The sequence below is a fragment of the Mauremys reevesii genome, linkage group 1 (assembly GCF_016161935.1).
Source record: "Mauremys reevesii isolate NIE-2019 linkage group 1, ASM1616193v1, whole genome shotgun sequence".
NCBI lineage: Eukaryota > Metazoa > Chordata > Testudines > Geoemydidae > Mauremys > Mauremys reevesii.
The window spans coordinates 78,428,568-78,442,993 of record NC_052623.1 but is presented as its reverse complement, the minus strand read 5'-3'; positions in this window follow the sequence as shown (position 1 = coordinate 78,442,993).

Below are 14,426 nucleotides of genomic sequence, written 5' to 3'. Positions count from 1 at the left end.
AAGATTGTATTGCTTAGTCTACATTAGGGAAGATGTGCATTTTTTCTCTAGAAAGTTATGCAGCAGTGCCATGACATTTCCAAACCTCAGACATAATACAGCCTTTATAGTGAAATGAGGTGCAAGTTATGATAAGAATATGACATAAAGCCGATTTAGGTGATGACTCCTCTGGTACTTCGAAGCGATGCATTTAAATGGAACACTGAAAGCTTTAGCTATCTGCAAACGTGGATTAATTTTTTTCTGAAGAAAAGATTCTATCATGGGAGGTAAAAGATTACAAACATCATCTCGTACCAAACCTTCACAAAAATTGACTACTTAAAGATTGCAACTGTTAAGATTATTGTCCAGAATTTCCATCTTTTGTTGAAACATAGCATTATCTCTCATAATGATTTTAGAACTTTCGCCCATTTGTTATAACTCAACCAACATTCCTAAAGTTTTATAATATGATGGCCAGATTGGTAAAGGGAGGGAGCCAATCATATCATTAGAATAAAATATTTGAGATGGTAACCAAAAGAAACCATTAATGGTCATTGCAGATACACTCACTGATGGGTAAATAGAAAAACAGATGACAACTACTAATGGATTGTTAGCAATTGACAATAGCCAAAACATGCTCAGGATTTAGGACAAATAAATCATCATGTGATGGGTAGAGATGGCTCAGAGTCGAGAATTATTCAGCAGCTGAGGGCCAATGGTTAGATATAGTTTGGCAAAACCATATAAATACTGAGGGAGAACATCTATATAAATACAGAGGGAGGACTTCTGGCCCCGCTGAAGTCAGTGGGAGTTTTGACATTCATCCATATTTTTTTTTTTTGGCTGGAGCTGTGAGAATGGTATTATGTCTATCGAAACCTTGTTGCTGCTTTTGCAATTTTTATGCATTGTTGCTGAAATCAATAAAAGGATTGATGGTAATGCACATGGTAAGTTAAGTTAAGTGGGTGGGGGAAGATGAAATAAGAGTATGCATGGCCGGGCTGGGGATTTGCTGCCCTCTATCAGGTCTGCAGCCTTCCTTTAGTTGGCGGTGTGGGCTAAGAGACTGGCTTTTGTGAGTCAAGACACCACTTGACTACTTATTTTGGCCCAGGCTTTTCAGAGCTTAAGCCTCTTGTTAGATGTTCTCAAGATAAGTTTGTTGAGGACTTGTTGGCCCAGCCCATATAAAGAGGGTAGAAAAACATGTGAACTGTGAAATGGGCAGGATAATTCTGGGGGTAGGTAGTTCAGTGATGACATGCAAGGACATACAATATACTAAGCACAAGCTTTTCAGGGAGGATGGAGTCCATCTGCCAGGTGCAGAGGACTGACATAGAGCTCTGTGACCTTAAGGAATGGGTCAGGCAGGAAATAGCTAACGGGCAGTATTGGTGAGGGTGCGAAGATACGAACTGCTGGTGCCCCTAGAGGCCAGAGAGGTTAAGGAAAAATGGTACTTCTCAAAAGTAAATGAGACCCAGGAGTATTCTTGTCATCTTTTTGCTTATGGGAAAAAGGAGACCTGAAGTCTTTGTGGCCTGCAGTCCTCCCTTGGGAACTTTTACCCCCACCCAGAAGGTGGAGAGGATTCAGAAGGGAGCTGAGTCGTAGGGGTGGGCCTAGGCAGGTCTACTCTGAATTATTGATTGTATTGTGAGAGTCCTGAATATGGCACTGGACCCAATTAAATGCCTGTTAGGAGACAGAGGTAGATGGGACTATAATGACATTCCCAGTGTAGAAGAAAGAAAGTTGTGGCCTGCCACTTAAATCCATCCCATTTGTCTTTCATTTATTTGCCTGCATGTACTGATCAATTTCCTATGGATTTTAGGTATTGAGTTTAATTCTGAGAGCCTTAATAGCCAAACTTTGTAAATAGTGAAATCTCTCCAAGTTTAGCAGTTTTTAGGTCACTGGATGAGTTAACCGTATGTGTATTACAATGTGTTCCTATTGTGGCTTCCCTGGGAAACAAGAAAAATGGTAGAATTGTTTTTACAGTCAGAGTAATTAACCATTGGAACAATTTAGCAAAAGTTGTGGTGGATTTTAATTTTATTTTTATTATTTTTGTAGATGGAAATTTTAAAATCAGGATTGGATTTTTTTTCTAAAAGATATGCTCTAGTTCAGGGGTAGGCAACCTATGGCATGCGTGCCGAAGGCGGCACGTGAGCTGATTTTCAGTGGCACTCACAGTGCTCGGGTCCTGGCCACCGCTCTGGGAGGCTCTGCATTTTAATTTAATTTTAAATGAAGCTTCTTAAACATTTTAAAAACCTTATTTACTTTACATACAACAATAGTTTAGTTATATATTATAGACTTATAGAAAGAGACCTTCTAAAACTGTGAAAATGTATTACCGGCCAGCAAAACCTTAAATTAGAGTGAATAAATGAAGAATCCACACATGACTTCTGAAAGGTTGCTGATCCCTGCTCTAGTTCAAACAGGAATTAATTCAGGGATGTCCTCTGGCCTGTTTTATAGGGCCAACGACATTCAGACAATCATTCCTTCTGGCCTCAAAAATCTATGAAATTGACATAAATATACAGTCATGTAGTTTGTCTGTTTATTTGGTTTTCTGAAGTGCTTATTGCCATAGTACATGAGCAACTCATGGACAATAATGAATTGTGCGTGTGGCTGTAACTTTGCCACTGCCTCATTTTCTCTGCTCTCAGCGGCGGCTCCAGGCACCAGTGTTCCACACGCTTGCCTGGGGTGGCAAGCCGCAGGGGGTGCCCTGCCTGTCCCTGCAAGGGCAGCAGTCAGGTAGCCTTCGGTGGCTTGCCTGCGGGATGTCTGCTGGTCCTGCGGATTCGGCCGCAATTTGGCAGCGGGTACGCCAAAGCCGCGGGACCGGCGGACCTCCCACAGGCAAGCCGCCGAATCCGAGGGATTGTACTTCCCTTGGCAGTCCTCTGGCTCCCGGCCTTTCAGTCGCCCACTCAAGTTTGATGATCTCATTGTCAATAAAATGTTGGTAATCAGTTTTAGCATTTATAACTTTCTTTTCTTTTACACTGGCCAGGATGAGAAAGACAGAAAAAGAAAATGTCCTTGGAAGAGATACCGGTATGGCTGGAGAAGGGGATGATCATTTATTCCCAGATTGTTTTAAGACTTGTACTATCCCAGTACCTTTTACAAAATTCACACCCATCCATCTTTATGTTGTAACTGTCAGGTTTTTAAGAACACCCATTTTTGATGTGTTTGAATGATACTTCTACAATAGGTAGACATATGTAAACTACTACCCTTATATAAAATATACTGAGTGACATGTTGTGAATGTGATAGAAAAACAGACAGGACTGTGAATATTCTACCTTTCTCTTGGCATTTTTATGTGCTTCTTTGCAGTGTCTAGACACGCTGAGGGAGAAGTCTCCAATAGCTCCAAGGTCACTTTCAAAGTTCTCTTGCTCTAGTTCAATTGCATTCAGTCTGTGCTTGACTTTATGAATTTTGAACCCTGTGTGCATTACTCTATATTTGTCAACATTAAATTTCATTCTCTTTGTCAGCCCATTTACAGAGTAAATCCAAACCCTTTTCAGTTTCACTTACTGCTTGCTCTGTGTTCACTTGCCTCCCTTCCCTAACACAATTCTCTGTTATCACATCAGTAATTTAATTATAGTACTTTACAAATGGCTTTTCATGTGTTTAGGTAATTAGATTTAAAAAAAAAAAGTCTAAATAATGACCCTTGGATTTCGAACCCTTTTTAATATACCTTAGGAGTTGGACAGAGCTCCTCTTACAAATGGTCCCTGAACTTTAAAAAAAAAAATCTTGTATTAATCTAGTAATTAGTGATGCCATTGTCCTTTCCTGATTCCATCCCTAGATTATCATTCAAAGGGGTAAATAAGACTCATATTTTAAAAATTATATGCACTTAACTTAAGCAGAAAGTGAATTTGTTTGTGCATGGACATTTGTAGTAATTATGCACAAAAGGTCATTTGCACCTCCACAATAATAAATATCTGGGGATGAACAAGTCAGACAAAAAATCTTGCCCGTAATCCATGTTATATATATAAAAAGAAATTCATATAAAAATAAATCTAAAAACAGCTACAAAATAATACTGTATGTTATATACATTGCCCTTCTTAATATTCTGAAAAAGGAAATTTTAAAAAAATAGGAAAGAGTTTTCATTTCTATATTAACAGTATGCTAGCTACCTTCTAATGAATTGTTAGAACATGTAACAGTACTGACTCTGGTTATGACAATGTCAAACTATTAGTGCTACAGTTTCTTTTTAGAAGCTACTTTAATTATGTCCCCATTTCTAGGTGCATTCATATATTACGGGAAAAAAATTACACTGTGTACTGAAATTTCACACATATCCTCTCAGAAGAAAGATTTGGAAAGTTTGATAAAATTTTGTTTGGCTCTTTTGGACATATAGTGGTATGAAACAATGATATTTTGGGGACTTACTTTATCGTTTGTTTCTTTGGTTTGATTTTTACACATGGCTATCAAAAAAAATGGCAGTGTTTCGAAGCTTAATGTTTAGAAACAAATTGAGCACACAATAGCATACCTGCATTGCATCTGCATTGTTGCATGTAGTGAGCTTCTGTGTACCTCTGGCTATGTAAGCATCTATCTTGCCATGTGCATGTATACAACCTGACTTGTGTTCTAAGTAGAGATGTTCTTGTGCAAGTTTATGTACAATCATTGCCTGAAAATAAGGTCCTTTCTTGTCAAATTTGCCAAGGATAGCTCACCACTTACTTTATAATCTGATCTTGTAGTCCTTACTCAGGCAAATCTTCTAGTAAGTGGGAGCATTATGCAGGATTAGGCCTTAGTGCCTAAATAAAATTTAATGGTCAATGTCTGCTCAATGAGATGTTGAACATTTAACATATTCAACAAAATTTAGTTTAGAAGCAATGAAATTATAGGCTGCAGGATATCCCTGTATTTTTAAATATGGAGTATGTGGTTTTCCAGTATTTAAAATAAATTATGGAGGTGTGATGCTCTAGACAAGCTATTCTATGTGTTCATTTAATTAGAGTTATTAACACTAACTGGTCGGAACAAAGCCCTAATGATCTATCTTAACCTCGATCACTCCAAACATTCATCTCCCACAACCTCTGACTTCCCCTCTCATGTAGTCTTTGATCAGTAATGTCCCTCCTGGCATTCATTATTAATGACCATGTGTATATTCATTTCAAATATCAGGAATTCTGGCGGGGTTTGTAACACTTTTAAACTCAAAACTATTATTGAAAACACCTGTTATTGGCAAAAATCCCACTTACATGTGTTTGCACACAATGTGACAGAAAAGGACAGAGGCCATGACTTTTGGCACCAGATGCTGGCCTCCCATAGGCGTGCACCACCTGAGTGCCACCAACCAGTCTTAACTCTGTCACAGCTTATGATCTGGGCCATGGCCTTTATAAAAGAAAAGTTAGAGAGAGTGAGAAACAGAGAAAGGCTTTCAAGGCAGTTCTTTTGGGCTGTTAGATAACTCTAAATTGTACACTTGGTGGGATGAACTAATTCAGAAAAAAATAAGATCCTCACCCATTGCCTCAAATGCAAAATCAATACTTTTCCTTTTTGTTATTTATTTGAATATGTAATACAAATAACAGTTTATTCAATAGGACTTAATTGAGAGCCAGATGCTGATACCCCCATGCATGTTGAAAAGTATCTTACTTTACAAATAGCCCCATTTATTTCATTTGTGGAGAAAGGAGGCTATCCCACATGAGTAAGTTTATCAGAATCTGGCTCTAAACTGAGAAACAAGTACAATTAATTATCAGTTACAAACCACAATAAATAAGTGGAAGATTAAGGAATATATATTTTATATATCATATAAATTACTCAACAATAGATCCCACAACACTAGCTTTTTCACAATCCATATGAAAAGGTGATCACACAATAACATTAAAGAGAAAAAGCTTTATTAAAAATCTGATAAATAAGAATGTTTGAGATATCTTTTGTCATAGGTTTCACCCCCACTCTGGACTTTAGAGTACAGATATGAGGACCTGCCTGTGAACCCCTAAACTGAATTACCAGCTTAGATCTGGTTTTGCTGCCACCACTCCCAAGTACTAACTCCCTTCCCTGGGTAGTCTTGAGAGACTTCTTCACCAATTTCCTGGTGAACACCGATCCAACCCCTTGGATCTTAACACAAGGAGAATTTAACCATCCCTCCCTCCTTTCTCCCACCAATTCCTGGTGAGTCCAGATCCAATCCCCTTGGATCTAAACACAAGGAAAAATCAATCAGGTTCTTAAAAAAAGACTTTTAATTAAAGAAAAGAAAGGTAAAAGAAAAAAACCTCTGGAAGAGATTAGCATACAAGCTAGTCTCACAGACAACAGATTCAAAACACAGAGGATGTTCCCCTGGGCAAAAACTTAGTACACAAAAGAATTCCCAATTTGAATATTACTCTAATTGCATAAAGACAAAGTCACAAAAGAAAATAAACAAACCTATTTATTCTTTTTAAAACTTACTACTCTGATAAGAGGCTGATTCCTTGATCTTTTCCACTCTGGCCAAAACTGAAACTGACCTCAGGGAACTTCCCTCCTTCCTTTTGAAACATCCTGTCCCCACATTGGTTCCTCTGGTCAGGTGTCAACTAGGCTAGGTGAACTTCTTAACCATTTACAGGTAAAAGAGGCATTAACCATTAACTATCTGTTTATGACATCTTCATTCACAAAATTAAAAAATCTGTTATCCTTCTTCCACTTCCTTTTGGTCTTTGGGTGTTCAGATCTTAACCTCTAAAAATCTTTTGGCCTCAGAGTCAATAAAAGATAAAAGATTACCCTTGAAAATAGCCTGGAACTTTGGAAAATAAAATATGGATGCTCGATATACAAAGTTGTCCTTGCATCTTTGGGATAACATATGTATATCACTTAAATGCACCAGGCTTTTCTTTGCTTTTGCAGCCTGCAGAACCCATTCTTTATCAAATACAACATAAAGGAAAATGAAGGAGTGACAGACACTGAGATAGATCAGAGGGTTGCTTTCTTTCACCTCCATCCTGAGAGTAACCCTGATTATTTATAAATACATGTGATATTAAAAAAAAATTCCACTCCAATTTGTGGATCAGATTGTTCATCCAAAATTTTCTCCAAAAACTCTGGGGCCTTTAATAGAAACCACACTTTTGAATCTAGCTCTTGTGTATTCTCTTTAATTAAAGACCCAGAGGCTGGTTTTAGAATTCATTTTTAATAATTTCTTGATCTTTAGTAACAAATTATAATTCACTTTGAAATTGTTCAATACATCCTTCATTTTTACAGCTTTTTGTAAAATCCTTCACCTGTCCCTCATTATCTTTTATGTCATTTAATATAAGCTCCAAAGAGACACTGAACCTCCTCCATCTTCAAACACATTCTCCAATAAGACTAATTCAATGTTTGAGGAAAGAAACCTGCTCCCTCCCTCATTCTACCCACTGCTGACTTGAAATATTGATCTAGGGACTTCTTCTAGATCTATCTATCTATCTATCTGTCTGTCTATCTAGGGTTTGTTGCTTCCCTGGATACATGTTCATGTACTGCTAGCACATGTACCCTGTACCCACAATGAATGTCCACATGCTGAGCTAAGCATGGGCACAGACTGTGAACAAGTATATACCAATGTCCACACTACCCCTTTTCACTATGTAATAGTAGTGCTATCATTTCAGGGATAGTACCCCAGAGTCCTGTGCATCACAGGAGATGCTCTAGGTAATGCCTTGTTGCATGTTGCAGGTACTGTACACTGCCATCACACATTTGGTGATGGCAGCTCCCAGTCATCTGCCAAACTGTGTTGGAGACATGGAGGAAGTATATGATGACGTGATTCTGCTCCTACTACTGATCACTGTACAAATGTTCATGTGGTGCAGTACTAGATACTGGATGGATATGGTCCAGAAAACACTGAGATGGCAAAGACGGCTGACTCAGCCGGGGAATGAAAATCCGCTGTGGTCCCAAAGAACCACAAGAACTCAAAATGTATTGAATGCCGGGATTACAATGGTATGCCATGCCCTGGCTGGGATTGTAACAGTGGACCTCTGCTTCAGGTCCCAGAAAAGCAGGAAAATGTGGTGGCACCACATCTTCTTGGAAACAGATGGAAACTAGTGGCTGCAGAACTTCAGAATGAGGAAGCAGATCTTCATCAGTTGTTCAAGGAATTTACACAATCCTCCAGCACCATTTCATACAAGTGCAGAAGCAGGTGGTTATCACCCTCTGGAAACTGGCAATACTACAGCTACTGGTCAATTGCAATCCAATTTAGGGTGGGAAAATCAGCTGTCAGGGCAGTGGTTGTTCAGGTTTGCCAGGCTATCTATATTGCGATGTACCCAAGCATGGTTGCCATTAACCACATCCCTGAAATTATTGTGGGATTTCAGAAGATGGGGTTTCCAAACTGTGTGATGGCCATCAACAGAACACACATCCCTATATTTTGTCTGCCAAAATGAGCTAGTGAATATGTGAGTCAAAAAGGTTACTATTTATTGGTTCTTCAAGGCTTAGTGGTCAACAGAGGTTGTTTCATGATCAGAAATATTGTGCTTAGGAGGTTGGGGTTGTACAAAAGGAAGGAAGAAGAGATTTTATTCTCTGAAAATGACATGATTATATACTGACAAAGAGTCCTATGGCACCTTATAGATTAACAGACGTATTGGAGCATAAGCTTTCGTGGGTGAATACTCACTTTGTCAGATGCATGTAGTGGAAATTTCCAGAGGCAGGTATATATATGCAGTGAAGAATCAGTCTAGAGATAGCAAGGTTAGTTCGATCAGGGAGGATGAGGCCCTCTTATAGCAGTTGAGGCGTGAACACCAAGGGAGGAGAAACTGCTTTGGTAGTTGGCAAGCCATTCACAGTCTTTGTTTAATCCTGAGCTGAGGGCCTCATCCTCACTGATTGAACTAACCTCACTGAGTGGAACTACTTGTGAGTAAGGCATATCACTTGATGTGAGCAAGAGAGACATCATCAGCACATTTGTAAATTTCTGTTATTGGGATCCATTATTATGCACTTGCTACAAAACCAAACCAAAACTCTGAACCTTTATCTCAAACACAAGAGAAGAAACTATCCTTTCATAAAAAAATGAAACAATTCTGAAACATTCTAGTGACTCAGACAAAACAAAAACCAAGAAAACTTTCTTTCAACTGCTCTCACCCCCTCCTAATGTCTCTGTCATTTGTATAACATTCAGTACAAAGGATAAAGAGAGAAGTTTTCTCCACCCTGTGCTACATTTGTAATGAGGCTTTTAATTTTATATCTACAATAACTTGGAGGTGCAAAATAGTAATTATAGAGTTAAGCAAGTCATATTAGACATCACACTGTTACCCTACCTTCTAAATCATATCATGTACATACACTTCAATTTTACATCCACGGTTGGTTGATGCCCTTTAAAAATGTTTCAGTACAGTTCTCTCAATACACCTCTTCCCTGATATAACGTGACTCGATATAACATAAATTAGGATATAATACGGTAAAGCAGTGCTCCACGGATCAAATCAAGTTCAATATAACGCAGTTTCACCTATAATGTGGTACAATTTTTTGGTTCCTGAGTACAGCATTATAGGGGGGTAGAGGTGTATTTACATCTGATAGACTATAGAATCAAATTAAAGTTTAGGCCTGTCATAAACATACAGCTAAGGGTAGCATAACATCCCTCTTTACCCTGTAAGGGGTTAATTCCTCTTTTACCTGTAAAGAGTTAAGAAGCTCAGGTAACCTAGCTGACACCTGACCAAAAGGACCAATAAGGGGACAAGATACTTTCAAATGGGGGGGGAGGCTTTGTCTGTCTGTTTTGTATGCTTGCTGGAGGCAGATCAAGAAAGCAAGCAATCCAACTCCATTAGTATCAGTAAGTACTAGCGAAGGAATGCAGTAGCTTACTTTTACTAATGGAATTGGATTGCTTGCTTTCTTGATCCAATGTATCAGAAAGAATTTGTTCCTTGGGGAGTTTTTAACCTAAGCTAGTAAAAATAAGTTTAGGGGGTCTTCATGCGGGTCCCCACGTCTGTACCCTAAAGTTCAGAGTGGGGAGAGAACTCTGACGAGGCCCTTACATCAAAACCCACCATAGTTTTGGGCCAGGTTACTGCTATAAAACTTGGCCTTCCTATAAGCAGTCATGACTGCTCATGTTCCACTCAAACAATGGAACTATCATCCACCAGAGGGAGTTTTCTTGGCAGGTGGCACAAGATTATAGAATTCATTCCTGTAACACAGTAGAATGATCATGAATTGCAACAGATTCAAAACAAAAAACACATCATACTTATTTAAGTATACTCACAACAACTAAACCCTCTATTTATGTGGTATAAGTATAAGATAAGATACTTGTAAAACATAATTAAATTCATAAGTTGATCAGGTACCATGATGACCAGTGCAGCATGATACATAAATAAAATGAATTTGCAGCCTGATAGATTAGAAGTAAGGTTGTTGTATGGAAACTAAAGACATGAAGCCATGTACAGTGCTGTGAACCTGGGCAAGTATATGCATGAACTTTTGGATGCTTATCTGAATCAAACCCAACCCTTAAACTTTGTTACTAGTGATTCATCTGAGCTGCAAAAATCTTGTAGATGGAATCAGCGTTTGGTTTTCTTATGTCAGTTACACTTGTCATATATGTGCTATGCTCATTTTGATTATGGTTTATTCTTCTTCTATGGACTTGTAAATGTGAAATTATGATACTGCTGCAAAGGCTGGGAAACAAAATAACTTGGTGAAAACCAGGGAGTTCACTTGAATAATTCCTTTTTCTTAGATGTTAGTAATACAAATATATCAGTTGTGCCTTGCAGTCAACTTCTCCTTGAGTATTGCACTGTAATTTATGGAATAATAATATGCTGTTCTGTGAACAAAAAGTATAATTATTGTATCTGTTAATGGAATTTGAAACTAACGACAGGTATTATTTCAAAATATATTTAGTGCTTAATTAAACTTTTTTTTTCCTGCTTGCATATAATATATTCTATAAACAACAATGCATCAATATTTCATAAAATGCAATTATGCTAACAACTGAACAATATGCATCATTAACTAGCAAAAATCTATCTACAATACAAAATTCATTATTAAATAAAATATATGCAAAATATATTTACAAAATAAAAAAATGGAAATGTTAATATGAAATGCACATAATATGATTAAAAGTAATATTTATGGTATTTCTCCTCACCCATATCCCTGATCCTACAAATCTCTATATTTTCAAAGGCTTTTTGAAAGTTTGAATGTAGGCGATAAATAAGAACATAACCACTTTCATTCAAGAATCCTAAATCGCTTTACAAATACACATTAACAGAGACTCGACTCCCTTCTGGAGTAGAGAAGTATTACAATACCTGTTTTACAGATGTTTACCCAAGATGCAAAATGTATTTTCAATCCCCCTGAACAAGTTGTACTGTGGCAAAAAGAGAACCCCTCCTAGTCTTGCACTCCTAGTTCAATACTACATTGTCTCTACCACTTGCAACCAATAGTTTTAGAGGCTTGACAAAATATGAATCTCTCACTTTAATTCATTTTAATTAGGAATTTCTCTAAAATATTACAGGAAGGTTTTGGTACCCATAGACGATAGACATAGATTCACAGACTTTAAGGTCAGACGGTACCATTGTGATCATCTAGTCCAGTGATCATCTAGTCCCGCAGCTCCCATTGGCCAGGAACAGTGAACCACAGCCATTGGGAGCTGTGGGAGGCTGAAACTGCGGATGCTCAATGTAAACAAATGGTCTCCTGGTCTGCCAGCGGATTGCCCTGATTGGCTGCCTGCGACTCGTGGGCTGCAGGTTGCCCACTACTGTTCTAGTCTGACTTCCTTCATAGTATAGGCCATAGAATTTCACCCAGTGACTTCCTGTAGCAAGCCCATAACTTCCAGATGAGCTAAAGCATATCTTTAAGAAAGATATTCAAGTGATTGACAATATACCAATTCCCTTGATAATTTGTGCAATTGTTAATTATCTCCACTCTTAAAAATGTGCCTTATTACATAATTATAAGTGCTGCTCCTATTGCAAGTGGCAAATGGCGCTGATTATGGATAACGTTGCTAGGTGTTGTTAGAAGTTTGACTGTGTGTGTTCTCTCTGTGTGCTGTCCCAGTTCTGCATAGATAGTTGGCAGAGCAGACCTCGACTGCACTGCCCAATAACCACACAGCCATTTGTAGCGAAGGAACTCAGTCATGTCAATGAACCATGGTCCTAATGCCCTGGGTCAATGGTTAGAGGTACACTAACATATGTATGCCCATTGCAATGGACTAGCTTAGTTAATAGTGGGACTTTTCATTATCCCCTAGGCCAACCAAAGACACTCAATGTATCTGGGTGCCACTCTCTGGCATATGTAGGTGACACCCTCTGATGTATCTGAGTGCCACCCATTGCCTTGTACCTGTTGGTTCGATCAAAACATCTTGATCTATTATGCTGTCATTCCAGCCTTATCCGTAGGATGGGTCAGTGTGTTCCTGTTATCTTTGGGGACTGTGTTGGTATTGAGGTATTCTGGTACCATCTCTTTGGTTTGCATGTGTGTTTTGTACCTAGCACTTTCTTAGGAATGTGTGTTTCTGCAATATCAGCCCTGTTCTTGCCAGAGTCTGTGAGCAGGGCCTGCCTCTTGCTCACAACTTAACTTTGCTTACCAAAGTTGTGATCACTACTTTTGCCCAGGCCCCAGGCCTCATACCAGGCTTCTGATACAAGGCTTTATGTTTCAGGCTCTCTTCCTACTACAGATAATAGTCCATAGTTTAAATTTGTAAATTTCAGGGAATGGAAGTGTAGTGTAATTGGATAAATAATGAGTAAGGTTAAAAGTTTGTCATGGTTATTTTTAGTAAAAGTCACAGACAGCTCACAGGCAATAAAGAAAAATTTATGAAAACCCATGACCTGTCCCTAACTTTTACTAAAAATCACTGTGACAAAATGGGGTTGAGCCTGAGCCCTGGTGCAGGGGAGTCCAGATCCCACTGCCATTGTGGCTGAAAGCTCTGTGGTCTCCTGGGCACCTGCAGTGGCTGGTTGCTGTGGGGTTCCCAGCTGCCTTTGGTGACTTGGAGCTGTGCGGCTGGCATTGGGAGCTCCGGGTCCCCCTCTCCCTGTGGCTGCTGAGAGATGTGGGGGCTCCTGCCTCCCGCGGCAGCTCAGAGCTGCGAGACCCCCTCTGCCCACGGTGGATATGAGCTGCAGGGGCCCCTGCAGTGGTAGGGAGCTTTAGGTCTTCTCCACCCTGCTGGTGGCTGGGAGCTATGAGGGCACCTACTGACCACAGTGGCTCAGAGCTCCAGGGCACACATCGGCTGATGGCTCCAGCCCTGATGCCCCAGGGCTGAAACGAAAAATATCATGGAGGTCACAGAAGTCACAAAATCCATGACTTCCATGGCATCTGTGACATAATCTTAGTCTTAGTAATGAGTTCCCCCAATAGTATAACAGGCTGTTCATGAGCATTATTCCTCCTGTTTGCTGTGGGTAAAGTAATTTTAAGATTGGTTCTGCATTTGATTTATGTGACAACCTCTCCGCGAGAAAGACTAAAGATGCCACATTATAGTTACTATGTGATAACTATGTAATGTATATCAAACCACAAAGGACTTTCTGCTGGACTCTCCTGCCTAGGGTGACCAGTCAGCAAATGTGAAAAATCGGGACAGGAGGTGGGGGGCAATACGAGCCTATATAAGAAAAAGACCCAAAAATAAGGACTCTCCCTATAAAATCAGGACAGCTAGTCACCCTACTCCTGCCCCCGCACCCATGCTCGGACTCAACTCCATTTTGTCACAGTTATTTTTAGTAAAAGTTAGGGACAGGTCATGGGCTTTCATGAATTTTTGTACAGTGCCTAGCACAATGGGCCCCATTCTTGGTTGGCTGTTAGGCACTATTATACTACTTTCCAGATCATAGGCCCTGGTTCTCATGGGGGACTTCAATCACCCTGACATCTGCTGGGAGAGCAAAACAGCACTGCACAGATAATCCAGGAAGTTTTTAGAGACAACTTCCTGGTGCAGGTTCTGGAGGATCCAACTAGGAGCCGTGCTCCACTTTACCTGCTGCTCAGGGAAGAATTGGTAGGGGAAGTAGAAGTGGGAGGTGAGGCTGAGTGGTCTGTAGTTCCCTGGATTCTCCTTCTTCCCTTTTTAAAAATGGGCACTATATTTGCCTTTTTCCAATCATCTGGGACCT